We start from the raw sequence: 11717 nt of genomic DNA, 5'->3' as shown, positions 1-11717 counted from the left end.
TTTACTCACTCACCTGTAAATAAATTACTTTCATCCTACTCACTTGTAAATAAATAGCTCTCAAACGTAAAATAAACATTCGTAAATAAACGACTTTCATCATTATTATGTAAATTTATATTTTTCTACACACTCACTGTAAATAAATTTGTTTTACCTTATTCACTTGTAAATGAACGTCTTCTACTCACAATAGTAAATAAACTTCTTTACTTAACTCAAATAACAACACCCCTCCTCTCTCATCCATAAATAAAGTTTTTTTTTACATTATTTATTTATTTTCACTCAACCATTAGATAATTTTTTTTTCCAGCTGGACTATATAAAAAGATCTTATTCCTCCTCCCCACACTGTAAAATCCCTCCCCTTCCCATCTCCCTCCCCTTCCTCCCTGCACGCCCGCTTCCTCCTCCACGCCCTGCCCCTGTGGTGATGGGAGGAATTAGGTGCAAGGTGAGGGAGAATGTTTAGGGTGTGAGGGTGAGCCAGGGGTGCTAGGGTGCAAGTGAGGGGTGTAAGGGTGTGAGGGAGGGTGGAAGGGTGGAGGAGAGGGGTAGGAGTGAGGGGTAGGGTGGAGGAGGGGTGTAAGGTGTGAGGGAGGGGGTAAGGGTGGAGAGGGGTGTGAGTGAGGGGTGTAAGGGTGTGGAGGGAGGGGTGGGGGGTGGAGGGAGGGGTGTAAGGGTGAGGGAGGGGTGTAAGGGTGTGAGTGAGGGGTGTAAGGGTGTGGAGGAGGGGGTGTAAGGGTGTGGTGAGGGGTGGGAGGGTGGGAGTGGAGGGGTGTAAGGGTGTGAGGAGGGGTGTAAGGGTGTGAGTGAGGGGTATAGGGTGTGAGGAGGGGTGAGGGTGGGAGGAGGGTGGAGGGGTGTGGAGAGGGTGTAGGTGAGTGAGGGGTGTAGGGTGTGAGTGAGGGGTATAAGGGTGTGGTGAGGGTGTAAGGGTGGGAGTGAAGGGTGTGAGGGTGAGTGGTAGGTATTTTAGGTTTGTGGATGTGGGGGTGGAGTGTGGGTTTAGGATGTGTGAGGGGGAAGGTTTGTGGATGGTGTGATGTGGGGATTTAGATGTGGTGGAGGGGTTTGGATGTGGGTGAGGTGGGGGTTTGTGGATGGGGTGTGGGAAGGTTTGGATGTGGGTGTGAGGTGGGAAGGTTTGGATGGAGGGAAGGTTTAGGATGTGGGTGGGAGGGAAGGTTTGTGGATGGGTGTGAGTGGGAAGGTTTGTGGATGTGGGTGTGAGTGGGGAAGGTTTGTGGATGTGGGTGAGTGTGGGAAGGTTTAGGATGGGGTGGAGGGAAGTGGATGTGGGTGTGAGGTGGGAAGGTTTAGATGGGTGTGAGGAGGGAAGGTTTAGGAGTGGGTGAGTGTGGGAAGGTTTGTGGATGTGGGTGTGAGTGGGAAGGTGGATGTGGGTGTGAGGGAAGTTTTGATGGAGAGAAGGTTTGTGGATGTGAGTGGGAAGGTTTGTGGATGTGGGAGAGGTTTGTGTGTATATCGTATCATTCTCCCTCGGCTAAATCTGAAATAGAGAGTGACTGAGGTGGAGGTGACTGAGTGTGGAGGTGACTGAGTGTGGAGTGTGACTGAGGTGGAGGACTGAGGTGAAAAGTGGAGGTGACTGAGGTGGAGGTGACAAACACAACCAACCAAAAAACACAAAAGTGCAATCTGGCAACCGTAAAGTGAAAACATCTAGAGAAGTCAATCTGGCAACGCTGTAAGGTGAGAAACATCTAGAGTAAAGTGTCAATCCAACAAAGTGAGAAACATCTAGAGAAAGTGTCAATCTGCAACGCTGTAAGGAGAAACATCAGAGTAAAGTGTCAATCTGGCAACGCTGTAAGGTGAGAAACATCTAGAGTAAAGTCAATCTGGCAACACTAAAGGAGAAACATCTAGAGTAAATCAATCTGGCAACACTAAAGGAGAAACATCTAGAGTAAACGTCAACCAACCAAAAAACACAAAAACAACCAACCAAAAAACACAAAAACAACCAACCAAAAAACACAAAAAACAACAACCAAAAAACACAAAACAACCAACCAAAAAACACACAACCAACCAAAAAAACACAAAAACAACCAACCAAAAAACACAAAAACAACCAACCAAAAAACACAAAAACAACAACCAAAAACCAAACAACCAACCAAAAAACACAAACAACCAACCAAAAAACACAAAAAGTCAATCTGGCAACGCTGTAAGGTGAGAAACATCTAGAGTATCAATCTGGCAACACTGTAAAGTGAGAACATCTAGAGTAAAGCAAAACAAAAAACAAAGTGTCAATCTGGCAACGCTGAAGGTAGAAACATCTAGAGTAAAAGTCAATCTGGCAACGCTGTAAAGTGAGAAACATCTAGAGAAGTGTCAATCTGGCAACGCTGTAAGGTGAGAAACATTCAGATTAAAGTGTCAATCTGGCAACGCTGTAAAGTGAGAAACATCTAGAGTAAAGTGTCAATCTGGCAACGCTGTAAAGTGAGAAACATCTAGAGTAGTTCAATCTGGCAACGCTGCACCTCATCACTCCTCCCTCACCTGCCTTAACGACAAAACACAATTTTTCTCGTCAACTTCAAGAGGGTCCAGCAGGGCGACGGTTTTGATAGGTTTCAAAGCCGACGTGGTTAGGGAAGCTCAGGCGCTACGTTTATGCCCCGGGGACTTTTGTGGTCGATTCTCAGTGGTGAAGCAGAGAGGAAATGGTGCGTCCAGAGGTGCACATTGTGCTCCAGCAACACTCAGGGAGACTCACAGCAACGTTCAGCAACAACACTCAGAAAGAATGATCACCAGTTCAGCAACACTCAGGAGAATGACTCACAGCAACGTTCAGCAACACTCAGGAGAATGACTCACCCAACGTTCAGCAACACTCAGGAGAATGACTCTCACCAACGTTCAGCAACACTAGGAGAATGACTCACACCAACGTTCAACAACACTCAGGGAGAATGACTTCACCAACGTTCAGAAACACTCAGGAGAATGACTCAACAAAATCAGCAACACTCGGGGAGAATGACTCACCCAGAGTTCAGCAACACTCAGGGAGAATGACTCTCACACCAACGTTCAGCAACACTCAGGGAGAATGCCTCACACCAACGTTCAGTAACACTCAGGCAGAATGACACACCAGCGTTCAGCAACACCTTCCAGGAAGAATGACTACACCAACGTTCAGCAACACTCTGTGGAGAATGACTCACAGCAAGGTTCAGCAACACTGGGGAGAATGACCTACACCAACGTTCAGCAACACTCAGGAGAATGACTCACCCAACGTTCAGCAACACTCAGGAGAATGACTCACACCAACGTTCAGCAACACTCAGGAGAATGCCTCACACCAACGTTCAGCAACACTGGGGAGAATGACTCCACTCCTGCAGTTCAGCAACACTCAGGGAGAATGACTCACACCAACGTTCAGCAACACTCAGGGAGAGTGACTCACTCCAGCGTTCAGTAACACTCAGGGAGAATGACACACCAACGTTCAGCAGCATTCAGGGAAAATGATTCACACCAACGTTCAGCAGCATTCAGGGAAAATGATTCACACCAACGTTCAGCAACACTCAGGGAGAGTGACTCACTCCAGCGTTCAGTAACACTCAGGGAGAATGATTCACACCAACGTTCAGCAACACTCAGGGAGAATGACTCACACCAACGTTCAACAACACTCGAGGAGAATGACTCACACCAGCGTTCAGCAACACTCAGGAAGAATGACTCACACCAACGTTCAGCAAAAGTTCAGAGAGCCCTGGAGTCAGATTCTAGAGGAACCTACAATGAATGTTATAAGACCACCGTTCACTGGGCCTCACCCGAACATAAATTAAAAGCTTTCAATAAGATCCTGGGAGTCAGCAGTCTGAACAGATGTGTTCAATAGTCACAAAATATCACACTACACTAACTTTCAACAGAGTGTGAAGAGAACGCACGAGGGATGCTTTCAGTCGTTTCCTGTTCAGTCACCAGATGGGAAAGGTCTCTGAGCAAACTTGGACAGTGTCAGAGGAACACCCACCTGTCCACTGCACCTGTCCACCACACCTGTCCACTACCTCTGAGTACCACACCTGTCCACTGCACCTGTCCATTGCACCTGTCCACTACACCTGTCCACCACACCTGAGTGCCACACCTGTCCACCACACCTGTCCACCACACCTAAATATACTCGTTATCTTCCTGCCACGGAGAGAAACTATCAACAAGGAAGAAAAATAAAGTTGAACAAGTTGACCTGAAACTTTGCACTCCACACCACCAACAATTCACCAGTTTCTCCAATTGTATTTTTTTCCCCTCAAACTTACTCTTGACCTTTGACCTCCAATATTGGGGGTCAAGAGACGATATATGTGTATCGTATATATTGATTCACCCACAAGTGTTATTGAGAATTGCTCGCCATTATTATTGCTGTCGTGTGCCCCAGGTATAAAATTGCTTGGTTGCAGCCGCTTTCAAGAACGTTACAGGAACACAATAAAAGAAAACAAAAATTGAGATAAATTTATGTTGAGATATTTTGTCCGCAATTGTACATAGAATCCCCCAAAAATGTCTCTCTCTCTCTCTCTCTCTCTCTCTCTCTCTCTCTTCAGTATAAGTTTCCCTTCACATGTAATATAGTTTTCTGTGAACCACCACCACCACCACCACCACACAGCTGCCAAGATTATGACATTTTTCCTCTCCAAAATTTTCAGACGACTGTTTTTCGCCATAACTTCGACGTCTGGAGTGATGTACCGAATATGGTGGTTGGTGGAGAATGTGATAAAGAATTGACAGGAATGGAAAAATGACGAATAAGATGTGACAATGTGATGAAAAAAAATAAAATAAATATAGTGTGAGGAATTTGGATGGAAATTGAGGTTGACGTAAGATTGATGTGAAATTTTTTTAATAGAAAGACTTTGATTCTGTATATGGAAGGAATACTGCAAGTTAGGTTAGGTTAGGTTAGGTTAGGTTAGGTTTGAAGAAGATCGTCCCAGTGATTGAATTGTTGGTGTTAAATATGTTAAAATAGCTATGGTGACACTGGGAAGATGTCCAGAGTGTTTCAAGTGTTAGGGTAGGAGTGGAGGGCGAGGGGTGGAGGACGAGGGGTGGAGGACGAGGGGTGAAGGACGAGGGGTGGAGGACGAGGCATGGACGAGGGTGGAGGACGAGGGTGGAGGACGAGGGTGGAGGACGAGGGTGAGGACGAGGGGAGGACGAGGGTGAAGGGACGAGGGGTGGAGGATGAGGGGTGGAGGGACGAGGGAGGATGAGGTGAGGACGAGGGTGGAGGGACAGGGGTGGAGGAAGATGAGGGGTGGAGGATGAGGGTGGGAGGATGAGGGGGAGGATGAGGGGTGAAGACGTGAGGGGGGTGGAGGATGAGGGAGGATGAGGGGTGGAGGATGAGGGGTGGAGGACGAGGGGTGGAGGATTGAGGGGTGGGAGGACGAGGGGGTGAAGGACGAGGGGTGAGGATGAGGGGTGGAGGACGAGGGGTGGAGGATGAGGTGGGAGGATGAGGGGTGGAGCATGAGGGGGTGAGGACGAGGGGAAGGACGAGGGGTGGAGGATGTAGGGGGAGGATGAGGGTGGAGGGGATGAGGGGTGGAGGACGAGGGGTGGAGGACGAGGTGGAGGACGACGAGGTGGAAGACGAGGGGTGGAGGACGAGGGGTGGAGGATGAGGGGTGGAGAGAGAGAGAGAGAGAGAGAGAGAGAGAGACTTTGAGAAGGTATAAAGGAAGAGAAAGAAGACGACAAAGGAAGAATGAAAGGATGAAAGAAGAAGGAAAAGATGGAAGCATGTGGATAAAGGAAGTGCTGAAACGTTAATGACATCAAGAAGAAGAGGAGAAAGAGGAGGAGGGATAAGAAGAGGAGGAGGAGGAATAAGAAGAGGAAGAAGAAGATGAAGAGGAGGAAGTGAAGAAGCAGGAAGCAGAAGAAGGATAATGGATAAAGGATAACATGGATGAAAAATGGATAAGAAAATCAAGTAAAATAAAGAAGAAGAGAAGAGAAAAATAATGTAGGATAAACAAGAGAAAACAAAACAAATGAAAACAGAATAAGAAGCGAAAATAGGAAATAAAAGACGGAAAATAAACGGAGCGATAAATAAGAATGAGGAAATTAATAGAAATTGTAGAGACAAATCAGGAAAAAGAAACAAAATAAAGGAAAAATATCGAAAAAAAAGGGAAATTGACAAAACCAAACAAAACAGGAAACAAGAAAATAAGAGAATGGAGGAAGGAAGGAAGGAAAGAAGGAAGGAAGAAAGGAAAGAAGGAAAGAAGAAAGGAAAGAAGGAAAGAAGAAAGGAAAGAAGGAAAGAAGAAAGGAAAGAAGGAAAGAAAGAAAGAAGGAAGAAAGGAAGGAAGGAAGAAGGAAAGAAGGAAAGAAGAAAGGGAAAAGAAGGAAGGAAGAAAGGAAAGAAGGAAAATAAAGAGGAGTTGAAGGAAGAAGGATGATTTAAAAGATGTGGACGAAAGGTAAATATAGGATAATTAGTGGAAGAAGAGGAAACGATGATATTAGTAGCTATGTGTGTGTGTGTGTGTGTGTGTGTGTGTGTGTGTGTGTGTGTGTGTGTGTGTGTGTGTGTGTGTGTGTGTGATAAAATATCATCATATTCCTTATACCAGAAATAATATGACTATAAAAAATTTCACGAGAACAAAGTAAAAAAAAAAAAAATCACAAAATTCAATCAAACATATACCAATCACAAAACAACAACACCTACACAACACTTCACAAATGATACACACACACCTGTATCTCCATATTATTCTTAGAATATCTCATACATACAGTACCCTGACTTCAAACCCTGATGTACTTCAAATACTATTTCTTCTCACGTTTATTCTATATATAATAATAAACTGTTAAACTGTCCACTCCTAAACCCCCCCCCCAAACACAGTTCCTTTGATATTATTAGTGTTATGTTTCCTAAGTGTTCATGTTATGTGTGTTCATGTTATGTGTGTTCATGTTATGTGTGTTCATGTTATGTGTGTTTATATTATGTGTGTTCATGTTATGTGTGTTCATGTTATGTGTGTTCATGTTATGTGTGTTATGTGTGTTCATGTTATGTGTGTTTATATTATGTGTGTTCATGTTATGTGTGTTCATGTTATGTGTGTTCATGTTATGTGTGTGTGTGTATGCAGTTGTATATGTGTAGAGGTAAGAGGAATATGTCTCACAATAAGAGACATAAATCTCTCATCTCTCACGTCTCTCAGTGCCCAACAAAGACATATTCTCTATAAAGAATATCATTTCTGGCTCAATACACATGACTACTGATTTCCTAAGATTATTCTCATGATACATAATTTTTTTTGTTTTCGTGTAATTAAAGAGAACATCGTATATGGCTGAATTAACACACTCTATGTCTGTTTGTGTGTTATGCATGTCTTAAGCTTCTGCAGTGTATTATTCTCGCTTTCCATTGTTTCTTCTCATTCGCTTTATATGTCTTGTGATTTGTTATTATTATTATTATTATTATTATTATTATTATTTTTTTTTTTTTTTTTTTTAAGTTCTTTGATTTTTATTTAAGTTTTCAGTAATATTTACGTGATATTTTTTGTATGTATCTAACTTATTATTATTTTTGTTCATCTCTTTTAGGTTGTGTTATGCATTTAAACATTCCAGTGTTTTATTAATACGCTTTTTGCTTGACCGAGAATTATTGGTATCTCTGGGCTTATTCCCCCTCTGTTTTATTCTAATTTCATCTTATTCCTTCATTTATTCGTCCTCTATACTCATTTATTATCAGCTTATGCTTGTGTCTCATTTACTCTTTTCTTCTTTCATTCTTTCGTTTTTATTCTTATTATTTTATTTTATTGTTTTCTCATATAAAACTCCTTTATTATTTATTCATTTCTCTGGTTTATTCTTTCTTATTTCTCCCCCTTTCTCCTTCATTCTATACTTTATCTCTTTTCATTCATCTATGCAACATTTCATTCTTTTCTACGTTATTTCAGTCCATCTTTCTCCCATTCTTCTATCATTTGTTATAATTTGTCTATGTTTATCTGTTTATTTTATTTCCCATTGTTTCCTTCTTTTTATCACTTTATTTCTTCTATTTCCTTGAACGGTTTATCACTTCACTCACTCTGTCTTCTGTTCTTTCATTTCATTTCTTTCTTTCTCCTCTACTCCCCTCACTGTCTTTCTTTTCATTCATTCCGTCTTTCATTTCCTCCGTTATTTATTTTTATATATTTTTTGTAACTTCATTTCACATCTTTATCCATACATTCTTCTCTTTCTCAATCATTTCATTCATTCTCATTTCTTTTTTAATTATAAAGTCATTTTTTTTTTTCACCATTCTATCAATTTTCCACTTTTTTCCATTCCATTCTATTAATCTCTCTCTCTCTCTCTTTCTCATTCCGCTCATTCCTATTAATTCTACTTTTTTCTACAGATTTCGTAATGGTTTCAAGAAAGTCTTCTTTGTGCATCCAGGTTATGATACGACCAAGATCCACTCTATTTTCTCACAAACCATTCATGGGTCCCAGGAGCCCAGTCCCAGGCCTTGGTTTTATTGTCCCAACCCAAACCCAAATCCCCACCCAACCTCACTAAACCCAACCCAACCCAACCAAACTCACCCTAACCTACCCTAACCCAACCAAACCTCACCTAACCCAAGATCTAAGAGCCGCAATGAACCTGATTTAACCAGCTCTTCTACTTACCATTTTATCACCTCTTTCTTCTTCTTTTTCTTTCTTCATTTTATCTCATCTCACCATCAACACCCCAACGAGATTCTGCCTTTAACATTAACTTCAAACAGCCTCCATGTTTGACTTACTGACCATATGTATCTCAAGCCCAACCACCCATTACATAGCCTCGTAGCCTCTTCCCCAAGATCTTTATTAACCTGTCAACCATTTGCTACCTTTTGTGTTGTAACCCTCCAATAAAGCAAGACTTCCCTCCCTCTCTTGCCTCATGGTATATAACTCCTCTCCATACTTCTGCCAACCCCGCCATTGCAAAACCTTTCAGTGATCGATGATATGTTCCCCATCCCCCGTTTCTATAACCAGTCCTCCTGTCTCACCCATTTCACGTTTCTGAATTTCTACTTAGCCACACATTTTTTATATGTCTCCTAGCAGATCTCTTCATCCATTACCACAACTCCAACTAGTAGAACTCTTCATCCATTACTATACCCTAGCTAGCAGACCTTTCATCCATTACCATGCCTTAGCTAGCAGACCTTTCACCCACTACCATACCCTAGCTAGCAGACCCCTTCATCCATTACCATACCCTAGCTAGTAGACCTTTCATCCATTACTATACCCTAGCTAGCAGACCTCCTTCACCACTACCATACTCCTAGTTAGCAGGACTCCTTTCATCCATTACCATACCCTAACTAGCAGATCTCTTCATCCATTACCACCCCTAGCTAGCAGACCCTCTTCATCCACACCATGCCTTAGCTTAGCAGACCCTTCACCACTACCATACCCTAGCTAGCAGACCCTTCATCCATTACTCATACCCCAGCTAGCAGACCCTTCATCCATTACCATACCCCAGCTAAGACCTCTTCACCACCACCACACCCCAGCTACAGACCCTTCATCCCATCCCTAACCAGCAGACCTTCATCCAACACCACACCCCAGCCAGCAGACCTCATCCACACCACACCCCCTAGCCAGCAGACCTCACCACTACCATACCCCAGCTAGCAGACCCCATCCATTACCACACCCCAGCTAGCAGACCCTTCATCCACATTACCATACCCCAGCTAACAGACCCTCATCCACACACACCATACCCTAGCTTAGCAGACCTCTTTCATCCACACCATACCCTAACTAGCAGATCTTTCATCCATTACCATACCCCAGCTAGCAGACCCTTTCATCCATTACCATACCCTAGCCAGCAGATCCTCTTCATCCACACCATACCCTAACTACAGACCTTCATCCACACCATACCCCAAGCTAGCAGACCTTCATCCATTACCACACTCCCAACCAGCAGACCTCTTCATCCATTACCATACCCCCTAGCTAGCAGACCTCTTCATCCACACCATACCCTAACCAAGCAGATCTTCATCCATTACCATACCCTAGCTAGCAGACCCTTTCATCCATTACTATACCCCATAGCAGACCTCTTCATCCATTACCATACCCTACTAGCAGATCTTCATCCATTACCATACCCTAACTAGCAGATCTCTTCATCACACACCCTAGCTAGCAGACCTTCATCCATTACCATACCCTACTAGCAGACCTCTTCATCCATCACCATGCCCTAGCTAGCAGACCTCTTCACCACTACCATACCCTAGCTAGCAGACCCTTTCATCCATTACCATACCCCAACTAGCAGATCTCTTCATCCATTACCATACCCTAGCTAGCAGACCTCTTTCATCCATTACCAATACCCTAGCTAGCAGACCTTCATCCATTACCATACCCTAGCTAGCAGACCTTCACCACTACCATAATTCCTAGCTTAGCAGACCTTTCATCCATTACCATACCCTAACTAGCAGATCTCTTCATCCATTACCATACCCTAGCTAGCAGACCCTTTCATCCATTACCACCTCTAGCTAGCAGACCCTTCATCCATTACACATACCCCTAGCTAAGACCTTGTTCCTCCTGCCCTATCCAACCCAGCAGACCTCACTCCTCTGCTACACCTTTGCCAGCAGACCTCACCTCCTGTTACATCCTCAGCAGACCTCACCTCCTCTGTTACACTGTTGCCAGCAGACCTCACCTCCTCTGTTACACCTTGCCAGCAGACCTCACCTCTGCTACACCCTTGCCAGCAGACCTCACCTCCTCTACTACACCCAACCCAGCAGACCTCACCTCTCTGCTACACCCAACCCAGCAGACCTCACCTCCTCTGTTACACTCTTGCCAGCAGACCTCACCTCTGTTACACCCTTGCCAGCAGACCCTCATCTCCACACCCTTGCCAGCAGATCTGTCCTCCCATTTACTCTACGTGTGTGACCTACCTTGTCTCTCTCAGCTTCCCCCCACACAGGTTCCGCCAGGGCTTCAAGAAGGTGTTCCTCCGGCTGGTTACCCAGTGCATTACGAAGCGAGAGCCAGTCGAGGAAATCAGGGTCCACACCAAGGTTCTCCTGCTCGGGGTCTCCAGAAACTCTCCATCGGATAGCCTACGACGGTCAGAACGTGTCTCTTATGTGTATCTCTCAGTATGAACGTGTTCTCATGTGTATCTCTTAGTATGAAAGTGTCTCTATGTCTCTTTTGGTATTGTCTACATGAGGGTACAATTCTCCTATTTCCTCTGTTTGTTTCTCTCTTTATCTCTGTCTCTCTTGTTTCTCCCCATTCTGTCTCCTTGGTTTCTCCTTATCTCTGTCTCTTGTTTCTCTCCATATCTCTGTCTCTTGTTTTCTCTCTCCTTATCTCTGTCTTTTGTTTCCTCTCCCCATCTGTCTCTTGTTTCTCTCCTTATCTCTGTCTCTCTTGTTTCCTCTCTCCTTATCTCTGTCTCTTTGTTTTCTCCTCCTTATCTCTGCCTTTTATTCCTTATCTGTCTTCGTTTCTCTCCTTATCTCTGTCTCTTTTTGTTTC

General features: G+C 43.9%; 1 long non-coding RNA gene across 1 annotated transcript; it reads right to left on the bottom strand.

Annotated features, from left to right (window-relative positions):
* Positions 1–10459: 10459 nt before the first annotated feature.
* On the bottom strand, positions 10460–10784 carry LOC121857612. The gene is made up of 3 exons (XR_006087245.1): positions 10751–10784; positions 10552–10583; positions 10460–10517 (listed from the first exon to the last, which is right to left on the bottom strand). It is a non-coding gene; the product is annotated as an uncharacterized LOC121857612 (long non-coding RNA).
* Between the last annotated feature and the right edge of the window lie 933 nt (positions 10785–11717).

This window comes from Homarus americanus, unplaced genomic scaffold (genome assembly GCF_018991925.1).
Source record: "Homarus americanus isolate GMGI-L3 unplaced genomic scaffold, GMGI_Hamer_2.0 scaffold55713, whole genome shotgun sequence".
Lineage (NCBI taxonomy): Eukaryota > Metazoa > Arthropoda > Malacostraca > Decapoda > Nephropidae > Homarus > Homarus americanus.
The sequence above is the reverse complement of the archived record's forward strand: the minus strand, read 5'-3'. Positions and strand labels throughout refer to the sequence as shown.